The 14,270-nt window shown below is 45.7% G+C and overlaps 1 long non-coding RNA gene across 1 annotated transcript; it reads right to left on the bottom strand.

Moving 5' to 3' along the window:
* Positions 1 to 4,320: 4,320 nt before the first annotated feature.
* Positions 4,321 to 11,926, bottom strand: A630077J23Rik (RIKEN cDNA A630077J23 gene). Its single transcript, NR_040667.1, has 4 exons — positions 11,898 to 11,926; positions 7,620 to 7,662; positions 6,187 to 6,865; positions 4,321 to 4,526 (listed from the first exon to the last, which is right to left on the bottom strand). It is a non-coding gene; the product is annotated as an RIKEN cDNA A630077J23 gene (long non-coding RNA).
* Between the last annotated feature and the right edge of the window lie 2,344 nt (positions 11,927 to 14,270).

The following is a 14,270-nucleotide window of genomic DNA, read 5'->3' as shown; positions in this document are numbered from 1 at the left end:
AGAGTTCTGGGATTGCCTGGGCTAGGATACATGCTTTTAAAGTAGAACTTCATTTTCTTAACATTAGTTTATTAAGCTCTGAGTTGTAGAGTCAGCCTATTAAACAATGTACCACAGCGAATGCACAAGCCTGACATCTAGTGGCCATTCCAGCCAAATTCAGGCATTTACAGAGTCCTGGCGTGAAATTCAGCAGAGGTTCATGTATGTAACTAACTCATTAGAACTCTGTCCAACGGCCCTGACCTGCTCAGCCTGCATCGCTTCACACCTCCAGCGAAGGGCAACTCAGTGTTTCTAAATTATAGCTGCTTCATTCACGCCACCCAGCAAATCTTCCTGGAGTTGTAAAGATGTGCTCTCCGGTAGCTCCAGCTTCCAGTCCTCGGTCAGCTTTGTGCCTCTACACAGTAAACTCCGGATCTCTTTCCTTCTGCGTATGAAGGCAGTCCCGCTGATTGTAAGTCTCTCCCTCTAGAGCCCCAGCACCTCCATTCGTGCTAAAATCTCCTGGTATCTGCTTAATGCCAGATGATAAACAGGACACACCAAAACCAACAAAAATACCTCCAATCAGGGTCAGTGGGTTTGTTTGTGTTGTTTTCTCGAGGTGTTTCCTTGTTTTGTTTTGTTTTGTTTTTTTCCTAGAAGCCAGTCTCCAGAGAAATGTTTTATGAACAATTCCAAATTTAAAGTTTCTCTCCTTTGGTTGAAACATGCAGTGCAGGGGCTGGGGACAGAATTTGGGGGGGGGGAGGGTTGGGGAGGCTCTCTGCTCAGCTGAGCCTTCACGCTCACCCCAGGTCTCTGTTTTACTACCAACCTCTAGTTAGATACAAGTAACCACTGCAAAGGAAAAAAATGAGAAGTTTTGTAAAAATAGCTGAGACATAAAATAGAAACTTTGGGAGAACATAGTCTAGCGATAAGAACAGGTCGAGTTAGTCAATGAAGACATATGCCCTAAAACTCAAATTAACTGAGGAGAAATTGAAAGATTTTCCGAGTTCCCCATCTCAAGATGTTCTAACTTCAGATGTTTCTACAGATTAACATCAACGGGGGAGGGGGGCATTCAGGGAGCAAAAAGCTTTAAGATTGTCCAAATTAGTTCAGAACACACAAAAAGATGTCTTCCAAACTCCTTTAACCAAGTCAGCAGAGCACAGTTACCAAACATGATAACATGAGCTCTTACTCAGCGAGCTTCTCCCAACCCTCCATTTATTTTCAGTGTAAAGTGGAGCCATCAAGGACATCCGAGGCATAATTCTCTACACTCCTAGGCAAAGGGAAGGAAATCACCTCAGTAGACTCCCAACGTTACTTGAAAAGATTAAAATAAACTTTTGAATTTTAAATAGTTTTCATAAAATATTGATAATTTTAATAGAAATAACTGGATGTTTCTAATATGCTAGGTTAGGAATTATTAGCCAGTGCTTGCTCAGAAAGTAAATCAGATTCATTAGAACTTAACAATAATGTGGCCACATCTGCTGGTACAACCTGGGGGTCTTGAAATGATTCCATATTGACTGGGTTCATATTCTCTGAAGTTAAAGAATTAAAAGGCAGGAAAAATCTGAGTCAGAACAGGTGACTGTGGAGAAACCAAGCATGCACGCACGCACCCACACACGTGCATGCGCACAGACACACAAAAAGACAAAAAGACCCTCCGAGAAGCAGACAGCAGACCCCAAAAGTGGAAAAACCCAGTTTCTTCTCCAAGTCTGGAGCCTTAACATCTCTGCAGTTTTCCTCCCTATTCTAGCCTTGGTTAGTTTGAAAGCAGATAGGATGATTGACAGACCACAGAGATGCTGTGTGACTTGCCCTGGCCCAACTTTGAACTTGTTGAGCCAGCTTGGCAGCATGCTGCCGGGATTTTTGTCTCAAGTCTAGAGGCTGAGGAAGAAGTTGGCCATCTCTGAAATTCCCCATCTTTATTACCTAGCCACACCCCTCCTTATCCAGCTGCCTACCTCGGAGTCCTTCTAACTCCTAATCTCTCATTTGAGGGCTCGCCCAGGACAACCAACATATTACAGACTGAAATCCAAACTAAAGAATAATTTTAATATTGATAGCTTACATATTAATGTGTTTATGCTCAGTTAAAACTGGAAATTCGCCCCAAAAAGAAAATTTTTATTTTATTTTTAATTATGTGTCTACTTGTCTGTCTGAGTGTGGGTTTGTCCATGAGTACAGTGCCTGATGAGGCCAAGAGGGGGCATCAGATCCCTTGGAGCTGGAGCAGAGTGGTGTGAGCCTGAAGTGTGGGCTGGGAGCTGAACTTCTTGCCTTCGGAAGGTGATGTGTGCTCTTTGCTGCCAGGCTCTTCCTCCAGTCATTGCTCTGTGTTGTTTTTAAAGACAGTCTTATATAGCTCAGGCTAGCCTTAAACTTGCTATGTAGCCAAGGCTATCTTTGAAGTCATTGTCCTGCCTTTACTCACAAAGCACTAGAATTACAAGTGTGCACTCACTCCCACCTGTACCCCAAGCTTTCAAAAAGAGTTTTGTTTTGTTGGATTGGGGATTGTTTTGTTTTGTTTAGGCTTTTTTGTTTTGTTTTTGTTTTTATTTTAGTTTTTGTTTTTGTTTTTTTCGAGACGACAGGGTTTCTCTGTGTAGCCCTGGCTGTCCTAGAACTCACTCTGTAGACCAGGCTGGCCTCAAACTCAGAGATTCACCTGCCTCTGCCTGCCAAGTGTTGGGGTTAAAGGTGAAAGCTACCACAACCTCCCCCCGCCCCCCACCCCCTCCCCCCACCCCCAAAAAAAAAGGAATTTTTAAAAGCCGCAGGGAACTGACAAGATGGCTCAGCAGGTAGAGGCTGCCACCCACCAACCTCGGCAACCGAGTTCAGTCCCAGGTACTGCATGGTGGAAGGAGAGAACCAACTCTTGAAAGTTGTTCTCTTACTTGCATTTGTGGACGTTGCATGCACACGCATGCTCTCACACGCGCACGCGTCCACACACACACACACACACACACACACACACGCACACACTTAAAAATAAATCTTACAGAAAAAAAGACTGAGGTCAAGAAAATGAAGAAAAATCAATACGTGGAATCTGGGAGCCAGATGGGACTATCTTGCCACTGGGGGACAGGTTTGTGGCGCCCCCTAGTGTCAGAATTGTTGGAAGAGCTTTAGGCGCATGGCTCTCCTTATCTTCTAGATGGAGCTGGGAACTCTGTGTCCCCATAAAAGGAATGCCCAGGCTTGTTTCACCAGCCTTTGCTGCTATTAAAGGACCCAAACTGGGTAGTGGCTCACATCCCAGTTCCCACTGGGCAGAGTTCAGGACCTGTCCCTGTCCCAGGATGACAGCTGACCAAAGAAACCCCGCAGCAAAGACCCAGTGGTAAGACAGAACAGCAAACAGAACCCCAAGAAATAAGCCTCCTAAAGAACACCCAAGGAGACCGAAGTCCAGCACAAAAATGCCTTTGGGATAAAATAGTGGGTTGAACATCTGCACACAGTTAGCTAAACAGAGAAAGCCTGCTTCGACGCCTTCCCCGGGGAATACAAGGTCAGAAGGTTCTGCGGTTTCCTTCCCATGGAGGGTGGATAATAAAAAAGACCCAATGTGTTTAGAAAAGGAAATGCGGGGATTTGAACCAGCTCCGTCTCGCCCCACAGCTCTCAGCTCCAGTAGTATTTGCTCTGCTACAGCCTCTGTGACTAAGAACAAAACCAAACCGTCTCTCAAGAGATTTTAGAACAAAATGGGAGAGGTGGTGTGAGCAGGGACTGGTGAATTCCCCCATTCTTCCTCCCGTGGCAGTGGCAGCGGTGGCGGCGGTGGCAGCGGCAGCGGCAGCGAGCCTTTCACCACCAGCAAGACTTAGTTCTTCAACCAAACAAAACTATGTGTGCCCAGGCTGGCTGAAGCATGCCAAGTCCTGTCTCTTTAAAAGTTGCCAAGTGTTTGGAAACCCCCACCCTGCTTCCCAGAAACACTAAAACTCACAGGCCTCACACAGGCCAGGTCTGGTTGAAGGAAAACAGAGCGCTTGGAAGTGTGAGGGCCCTGGCAGAGGCTGTGTGAGCCAGAGGTTGGTCCGCAGCCTCCTGGCTTGACCACAGTTGAGCGCACTGGAGAACCTGGAGGAAGAGTTTGAGCTGCCTCTTGCTCAGCTCTCTCCAGTTACATACTTGCCTGCAGGTCAGCAAGCCCGTCAAGAGCCCCCATCACTCCAGCCTCGGCAGCTTCTCCCACTTTGCACACAACGACACCTCCACACCTCACTATCGTAACGATGTGTTAAGCCAAGGACAGATCCTACAAGAAGTAACAGTTCGACTTTTTATTCCAGACAAAGATATATTTATGAGCTGATTTTGGGGCACACCATAGTCTAGAAGGAGGCTGTCCTAAGGAACAAATGGGGTTGCTTGTCACAGAGGAATGAGTCTGGAACATATTGCCAAGCCTGACTGATAGACACACAGACTAGCTGTGTCTTCTGAAAACTTCCATGGGTTCTGCACATGCGTCCCTTTAAGAAACAAATAAACAAACAAACCAAAAATAACATGTTTGAGACGCTCATGTGTTTTGTATATATTTGTCCCTAAAAGCACTTCCTGTGGTATAATTTCATTAGTTGCATTCTTTTAGTGAAAGATCACCTTTACTGGCCTGAAATGTGGAAAAACTGTTGAAAAAAACCCTGTAAAGGAGTCTGCTTCTTAGGGGCCAGAGAACTGGCTCACTGGGAGAAGGTGACTGCCAATACCTCTGGTGGCATGAGTGTGGTCCCTGGGAACTCAGACGGTAGGTAGAAAGAGAGAACTAAACCCTGCAGGCTGTCCTCTGATTCCCACACAGACATCAGGACTCATGGACATCAAGACACATGGACATCTGGACACACACATGGCTGCCCAACCCTACAGTAAATATCTACACAGTAAATAGACAATTTTTTAAAGAAGGGTGCTCTTTTAAAAGAGTGGGTTCCTCAGACCCCTTCTTCAGAGCTTTCCACACTAAGTAATGGACGTGATGCATTGCTCTCTACGTACAAATGTGATCGACTTCCTAACGTTTCTTATGCATTGTGTTCGGGCCATTCGGAGGCTGTGCTTTCCTACTTGTGTCACTGAGATCTCATGGGTCAGAATAACATGTGTAACTTTTCCCATTAAAATAAATGTGTTTGATGCTGGTGATATAGCTCAATTGATAAGAGTGCTTGCCTAACATGCAGAAAACTGGGGGTTCAGTCTCTGAATGCTGTACAATAACAAACTACGATGGCAAGTGCCTATAGTCTCCGAACTAAGGAGGTTGAGGCAGGAGGATCAGGAGCTCAAGGCCACACTTAGCTACAGAGCAAGCTTTTATCCAGCTTGTAGCAACAGGAGGCCCTGTCTCAGGGGTGTGTGTCTCTGTGTGTGTGTGTGTCTGTGTGTGTGTGTGTATCTGTGTGTGTCTGTGTGTCTGTGTGTGTATGTGTGTGTGTATGTGTGTGTGAGTGTGTGTGTCTGTGTGTGTGTGTCTGTGTGTGTGTGTGTCTGTGTGTATGTGTGTGTCTGTGTGTGTATCTGTGTGTGTGTCTGTGTCTGTGTGTGTGTGTGTGTGTGAGTGTGTGTGTCTGTGTGTGTCTGTGTGTGTCTGTGTGTATGTGTGTGTCTGTGTGTATGTGTATGTGTGTGTCTGTGTGTGTGTCTGTGTGTGTGTCTGTGTGTGTGTCTGTGTGTGTGTGTGTGTATGTGTGTGTATGTGTGTGTGAGTGTGTGTGTGTGTGTGTCTGTGTGTGTGTGAAGGGCCTGGATTTTTAAAGCCAGTCATACATGGTAGTATATACCTGCCATCTCGGCACTTAACAGGCAAAGATCCGAATACCACAAGTCTGAGGGCCAGCCAGGGCTACACAGTGAGACACTTTCTAAAACAAAGAGGCGGAGAGGGCTGAAGAGATGGCTCAGTGGTTAAGAGCACTGGAGGCTCTTCCAGAGGACTGGAATTTGATTTCCAGCACACACATGGTGACTCACAACCATTGGATGCTCCAGTCCCAGGATATCTGGTGCTCTCTCTGGCCTCTCTGGGTACCAGGCAGGCATGTGGTACACAGGCACATAGACATACAGAACACCCATATATACACTTTTTCTTTTTCAATTTTTAAGAGGGGGGATTATTTTCTTCACCTGATGCCCTTCTCCCAGCAACGAAGTTGCCTCTACAGAAACAGGCAGGTTTGGCATGAGCACTGTCCTGCGGAGTGGAACTGAGTCATACTGTCCCTACTGGGCTTCAGGCAACTATTTTGGGAACTGGTTGAAGTAGCTGTAGCTGGGACATTCTTCATCCGTTGCTGCAGGCATGAAGATAGCTTCTCAACAAGCTCTGCTTGTGATCTGAGGAACAAGAACTTGGACTCGGACAGTTAAGAGGAAATGACCTAAGACTCACTGGCGAAGGCCAGTGAAGAGTCATGTGATGTAAAGGAATGAGTGTTCACCAGCAAGGAGTGGGTTTAACCGAGGAAAGTGGAGTCTCCCAGTTATACTGCTTAAACAAGACAGCAGCATAGCTCTCTGCCTAGTAGAGAGGCCTGCAGGGTGGGCGAGCCAGGGCTCAGCCCTTGAATACCTCAGCTCCCAGTTCGCACTGCTTCTACCTTCATTATCCCTGTGGTATAGACCTTACCTTACAGTGCGAGTCAGCCAGAGCCTGTGATGTCACTCCTCAAAGCACACTCCTACCGTAGGATGGAAAAGACGGAGAGCAATGGAGCCTATCTGAGGCAGGTGGATCTCTGTGAGTCCAAGCCCCGTCTAGACTACACAGCAATTTCCAGGTCAGCCAGGGCTGCACAGTGAGACCCTGTCTCAAAAGAAAAGAAAAGAAAAGAGAAGAGAAGAGAAGAGAAGAGAAGAGAAGAGAAGAGAAGAGAAGAGAAGAGAAGAGAAGAGAAGAGAAAAGGAAGAGATGTAAAGGCTGCATACCAAGCATGCTTAGGAAAGGTGTCCACGAGGATCCTCTATTCTTCAGTTCCACTTACTCCAAATATCAAGACTGCTTCTCAGCACCATTTACTGTTAATCAAATCTCTAAGCTAAGGCTAGTTTTGATTCTGGGTGACTGAGTCTCTTAGCTTCTAGGGGTATAACAGAGCACCATAGACTTAAACAATATTCAGTTCTTCCCAGGCTAGAAAGGTCAGGGCCATCCTGACACCTGTTGTTATTCCTGGGAGGGGCTCCTTCTGGTCATCCTGGCTCACAGTCTTTCTGCTTCTTTCTGTGTGTTCGTGTGTGTGTGTGTGTGTGTGTGTCAGACAGACAGACAGACAGAGACATAGAGAAAGAGACATGCAGACAGAGACACAGAGAGACAGATAGACAGATGACCGACAGACAGACAGACAGACTGACTGAGAGAGCATATGTATATAAAAAGAGTGGGGAGAGAATGTACGTGTATATGTGGAGAGATAGAATGTGCGCGTAGAAAGAGAAAACAAAGAAAGAGATGTCTCTCTGTGTATTCTATGTGTATGGAGTGGGGAGAAAATGAAAATGTGTGTGGAGAGACAACATTAGGGTCTCATATCAGGGCATAATGATAACCTACTCACCTCCCAAGGGCTCCTCCACAGAGCATCCTATTAGCGGAGAGACCTAGAAATGAACACAGGAGGGTATAAACATTCTGCTTCCACAGCATTGTGTGATCCTTCAGTACTGCTGTTAATTCGGCGAGCTGAGCCGAGAGACCAGGAGTCTCTACGATAACCTGTTGATTACTAATAAGATATCCAGCTCGCCCTTTAGAGGAGCCATCAGTAAAAATCAATAGAGCATTATTTAAAGGCTGTAAGGAAGTCATCTTAGGAAATATCATATCATGCACATTTAAGAATTTTATCAACCTATCTTGGGGGTAGTGGCTATCTAGAGTTCCTTCAAACCCTAATTGCGCAAGCAACCAATCTGTACTATGCTGTTTCAGCCAAGTGTCCTGACTCACGCTGTAAGGCTGGACAATGATATCTGGCTCCTTTCCAAAATAAGTCAATGCCTGCCTTCTTCCAGTGATAATCATCTGAGCCACTGCTTCGTGATATGGCAAGATATTACGTTTGGGAGAAATCCTCGAATGTATCCACATTATAGGAAATTTTTGCCATAGCAATCCCGTAGGCACATGAGTCGTATTAAAAATTAACAGGTGCAGCGGCAGGGAGTAATCTATGTAAGTGACAAACTGTTCTTCAATAGCCTTTTCCACTAGCTGTAAGGCCAGTAATCCTTCTGAGGTTAGGGATCTAGGGGAAGTGGGATCAGAACTCCCTTTAAGAATATCAAATAAAGGTTTCAACTCCCCTGTAGTAAGCTTTAGATAGGGGCGAAGCCAATTTATATCACCTAACAATTTTTGAAAATCATTTAAGGTCCTTAAGTTATCTCTACGAATAACAATTTTCTGGGGAAAAACAGCTTGATCAGTGAGTCTAAAACCCAAATAATTATAAGGATCCTGAGTTTGTATCTTTTCAGAAGCAATTTGTAATCCCTTATCAGCCAGGGCCTTTCGTAAGTCTCCATAACACAAAAGCAAATCTTGGGGGTCCTTTCCCGCCATCAAGACATCATCTGTGAAATGGATGATGTAAATATTTGGCCATTGTTGTCTAACAGGCTGAATTGCCTTTGCCACAAACCTTTGACATAAGGTGGGACTATTAGCCATGCCCTGCGGGAGAACTGTCCAATGATATCTTTTCATGGGTTCCTTGAAATTTACAGAAGGAACACTAAAAGCAAATCTCTCACAATCCTTTGGATGCAAAGGGATGGTAAAGAAACAATCTTTCAAATCTATAACAATCTTATAATATCCCTTAGGAATGGCTACTGGGGAGGGGAGCCCCGGTTGTAAAGTTCCCATAAGTACCATGGTTTCATTAACCTTTCTTAAATCTTGCAACAGTCTCCATTTTCCCGATTTCTTCCTGATAATGAAAATGGGTGTATTCCAGGGAGAGTGAGACTCCACCAAATGTCCTGCTTCTAACTGCTCCTGCACTAGCAAAGAAGCGGCCTCTATTTTCTCTTTAGGTAAAGACCACTGATCTACCCACACCGGAATATCATTACGCCATTGAATTTTTTCGGTGTGGGATGCAGGCAAGACAGCGGCCGCTACTGAAAATACTTTAAACCTCTCACGTTAGAGTGGGGTTTAAGATCCTCAAAAGTCTTAATTTTCTGTCCCTTCTTTATTAGTCCACGATCAGGCAGGGGTCCCTGCCTGAACGTCTGTTCAGTCACCATCTCCTTAGAACTGCACAGGATAACGCCCATCTGTGACAACAGATCTCTTCCCCACAGGGTTACAGGCAAATTTGGCATAACATACGGCTGAATATTTCCTGATTTTCCATCCTCATCTCTCCAGGTTAGCAATTTGGGACTACGTTTTGGGTTACTGGCATAACCAATTCCTTGAAGGTGAGTCAAGGAAACAGACAGGGGCCAGTTTGAGGGCCAGTCCTGCCCTCTGATGATCGTTACATCGGCCCCGGTATCTATTAATCCTTCAAAGCTTTTTCCATCAAGAATCAATTTAAGGTTAGGTCTCTGATTGGTGATAGATTTCACCCAATTTACGCCAGAGGAGTCAAAGTTATTCTGTCCTTCTTCATTTTCAAAGAATTTAGATAGTGACCAGCGCAAAGGGATCAAAGTAAGTTGAGCAATTTTCTGATTAGCGGGTATAGTTATAGCACCACGAGGGCAAGTGGCTATGATTTTAATTTCTCCCTCATAATCATTACTTATAACACCTGGATAAATCTGCAGGCCTTCTACAATAGAACTGCTTCGTCCTAAGAGAAAACCACAGGTTCCTACAGGTAGTGGTCCAAAAACTCCGGTAGGCAGAGTTTGGACTCCCACTTCTGGGGTTAATGCTGCATGGACAGTGGAACAGAGGTCCAGTCTTGCATTTCCTGGGTTTGACCTGACAAGCTCAAGAACTGATCTTGTTGGCTGGGCAGCAGATTTATAGCCCCATAAGCTGTCTTCTTTGAGTAACTCGGGGCCTGGGGCTGACCCCTTTCCTCGTTTCCCGGCACCGGGCGGCTCAAAACCCTCGTTTTATGCTTACAATCTTTTGCCCAGTGGCGGCCCTTCCCACACCGGGGACATATTCCTGGGCCACGGCCTGTTTGTCTAACCTCGGCACCCTTGTTCTGAGGACAATCAATTCTAAAATGATCTAAACTTCCACACTTAAAGCATACATTTTTCCCTCGTTTCCTTGAGAACATTGCCTGCGCGTGGGTTCCCTGCAAGGTCTCGCAGGAAGGCCCGATGTCTGCGCAAAGGCGGACATATCCCGCCAAATCTGTCGTTCCCTTATGCGGTTGAATCGCAGCTCGGCAAATTGCATTAGCATTCTCATAAGCCAATTGCATAACGAAAGGACTTCCCGTGTCCGGATTCCCAAGGATTCTACTAGCTGAAATCAATAGCCTGTCCACAAAATCCTGATATGGTTCATCAGAACTCTGCCGAATGCTAGCTAAACTTCCACCAATCTCTCCTTTGACTGGCAACCTTCCCCAAGCACGGCGTGCGGCCGTCGCAATTTGCGCGTACACTGCAACGGGAAAATCAATCTGATTTGTCTATCCCTCATAAGGGCCCTCTCCTAAAAGCATGTTGCTATCCCAGTCTGAATTACCAGCCTGAGCTTTAGAAGCAGCAGTTTTCTTACTGGCGTCTCGCCATTCAGAATCCCAAAGCAAAAAATCTCCTCCTGACAGGGTAGCCTTAGAAAGAGTCTTCCAATCTAAAGGGGTTAAGTGTGACTCCACAACTGTGTCCAGTAATGCTTGAGTGAATGGGGCTGAAGGGCCATATTGCACAACAGCCGCCTTTAACTCTTTTATCAACTTGAAATCTAAGGTCTGGTAATGTCTGCCCCTAGTATCTTGCTGATCAACTACCTCGACCACCGGAAAGGCTAGCGTATTAGACATATTCTGTCCTTTCCCACGAGCCTGACTCACAACCTTTTCTAGCGGCACCTGGTGAACTACAGAAGGGTTACTCTTCTCCGCTTCTGACATCTTTTTTAGTTCCCGAAGCTCATTAGTCAGCCTCTGAAGCTTAATCTCAAACTCTAACTTGCTTAGTCGTGTGTCCCTATGAGTGGCACCTCCCGAAGTGGGGACTACAGGTGGAGCGGGAGATTCACAAGAGGACCAATTCTCATTAAGGTAATGGGCAGCTCCTCTATCTGAGTGATTTTTGTTAAAAATCAGTTTTTCATCCGAGTTTCCACATTTATCAATTTTTGAGTTAAGAAGATCTTTTTCTGAGGAGGCCCTCTCTGACAGGCACTCCTCCTGAGATACCACAAGCTCCGCCTGGGGGCAACTTAGCCCTGGGGAAGTGGCATCTTTTATTGCATCATTTACGAGCGCCCAGAGGCCTAGGGTAAAATTATCTGCCTGAGTGATTTTTAAGGCCTCACCAACTTTCTCCCAGGTTCCACAATCTAGTGTTTCTTCTTCCTTGAACCATGGGCAACAGCTATCTATCTTACCTAAAAAATTTTTTACTAATTGTACTTCAAGCCTTACTCCTCTGGCCTGAAACAACTCCTGAAAACTATGGGCAACCGCCTGATCCATGACTTTAAACCCTTTCTTCTTCCACCTAAGCAGCTTCCTAAAAAGCTGCGGCTAACCTGCCTGTTTCCGTTTCTAGTTCCGATTAACACGCTGCTGACCCAAGCAGAACCAGCGTTGGGTTAGCACTGATTCAAGCTTAATTCGTATCCTACCGCATCCTCAGCAACACTTTACAAAACTGAAATTTTAAGCTAGCGCTAGCATGTGTACCTGTCCATTGCTCCGATGTCCGATACGAAGATCCTTTCCTGTGGAGCTCCAATGCAGCGTTCCTCTTAGCATCTCTCTGCCATTCTTCAGGTCCCTGTTCAGGCGCCAAAATGTTGCAGCCGCCAGCAGCTCGCAATGTGAACGGTTCGACTGAGAAGGCCGCTCGAGCTGTAAGAGAGGAATCTAGACGGGGCGGAAGAAAAAACGGAGCTAAGACAATTTCATTCTGATCAAAGCTCAAATTTTATTGTTGCGACACTAGTTATGAAGGAAGGGGGAGGGGACCCGATTCCCGCCGAATAATCTCTGGTCCAGTAGAAAGGTGCACGTGTGTGGCTCCTCAGGTTCCAGCAGTGGGCGTGGCAGAACGAATGAGCAGGAAGCTCCACCCCGAGCAAGCAGGTTTCAGGCTAGGGGAGGGGAGACTACAGAGTAGAGGATTCTTTGATTATTGAAGAACAGGAGACCAAACATGGAGAGACGATTAGCAATCACTGTCACAAGATCCCCAGGGTTCTATACCTCACCGTGGTTTGTTCTTATTAAACTTTGTCCTTTGACAATTTCATACCTGTACATAACATATTCTCCTTACCTTCTCCCCACACACCCTCCCTCATCCTTACCCACACCTCTGACAACCTCTCTCCTCCCTTTCAAATCTCTCCCTCGTATTTACTAGGTCCTGTCTTGTCTGGTGTCCTGCAGCATTTAACAGGATCTGCCCACATGATCTTGGCTTGAACTGATGTCAGAACATGGTGGGCTCCCCAGTGGGTAGACAGCTGGATACTATGCCTTCCCCTCTCCCAGAACCTGTTAGTTAGAACAGCAGTAAATAGTGAGTGCTTTCCATCTTGGAACTGGCTGGTGGGAGACCTAACTTATGTGTTCCTGGTCCTACAGAGACAGGTGCTATGAGTCCATTACCACAGCCCTGTCACGCCTACACTGTTTTGTTCTTGATGTAAGAGATGCCACTGGGCCAGGCGTGGTGCATGGCACACGCCTGAATCTCAGCACTGGGGAGCTTGAAGCAGGAGGCTCTGAAGTACGAGGCTAGCCTGGGCTACACAATAAAACATTTTTTTTCCAGAAGAGAAAAAAGGGGGCTCTGGGAGCTGTAGCTCAATGGAAGTGGGTTGCTAGAATTCAGAAAGCTCTGGGTTTGTAGTCTCAGTACCACAAAGCAAAGCAGAGCCCTGTACCTATGGAAACTTATGCAGCTAATTAGGAAAAGAAATCAATAAAAAATGCTTTTATCTTTATATGCATTGATTTTCTCATAGTGACCAGGACAATTTTACACAACTACTAACTCATGATGAAATGGTCCTCACAGCACTGAATTAGTGGCTGTGCCTATCCAGTTCAGACCCTCTGGATTATGAATTCCTTGATAAAGTATCTTACATGGTCTTTGTTCTTAATCCTCACTCAAGGTCTGATGGGCACAGGAATTATAAGTTGACTGTGTGCATCTAAACAATAAGTTTGCGTGTGAGGTTAGCTTCATTGACTAATTTCCAGATAACAGGGATGTCTTTCATCTTCTGTGACATGCTTCCAAAATGTTCGGGAGTAAAACAGTCATTTGGGTATCTCAGAGATGAGGCACGCTTAGGCAGGAGTGATGTAATAACAACTCTCTCTGTTAGTAAATGGGCTTCCTGAGAAAACATTGCACCTCCTACCACACCAAAGACAGCATGCTGGCTTCATCCCTTTTCCAAGGCTAGAGTCAATAGCTCTAGTAGTCACTGTTATCTCTGTAAAGAGACACCATGACCAAGGCAGTGTTATGAAAGAAAGCATTTGATTGGAGCTGGCTTACGGTTTCAAGGATTTAGTCCATTATCATCATGAAAGACAGCATGGAAGCCTGCAGGCAGATATGTCCTGGAGAAGTAGTTGAGAGCTACATCCTGATCTGCAGGAAGAGAAGAAAAGAGAGAGAGACACACACAGAGAGACAGAGAGACAGAGACAAAGACAGAGAGACAGAGACAGAAAGAGAAACTGGGCATGGCTTGAACTTTTGAAACCTTGAAGCCCACCCTCAGTGACACACTTACTCCAACAAGGCCACGCCTCCTAATCCCTCTCACATAGTTCCACTCCCTGATGACTAAGTATTCAAATATATGCGCCTATGGGGGCAGGGTAATCTTATTATTAATCACCACAGACATTTATCTTTGAGTTTTAGTTCAGGTCTAAGAGCTTCCCACAAGCTCACTCATTGGAGAAGGAAGACTGTCTTCAAGAGTTGCTGGAGACAGACTCACCAGAGGCTACCTGTGTTTGAGGCTTCTGCCCTGAAAAGAGTGAGCCAACCTTTAGGATTCTCCGAAGCTCTTGGGGAAGGAGAGG

Source organism: Mus musculus, chromosome 4 (genome assembly GCF_000001635.26).
Source record: "Mus musculus strain C57BL/6J chromosome 4, GRCm38.p6 C57BL/6J".
Classification (NCBI taxonomy): domain Eukaryota; kingdom Metazoa; phylum Chordata; class Mammalia; order Rodentia; family Muridae; genus Mus; species Mus musculus.
The sequence above is the reverse complement of the archived record's forward strand: the minus strand, read 5'-3'. Positions and strand labels throughout refer to the sequence as shown.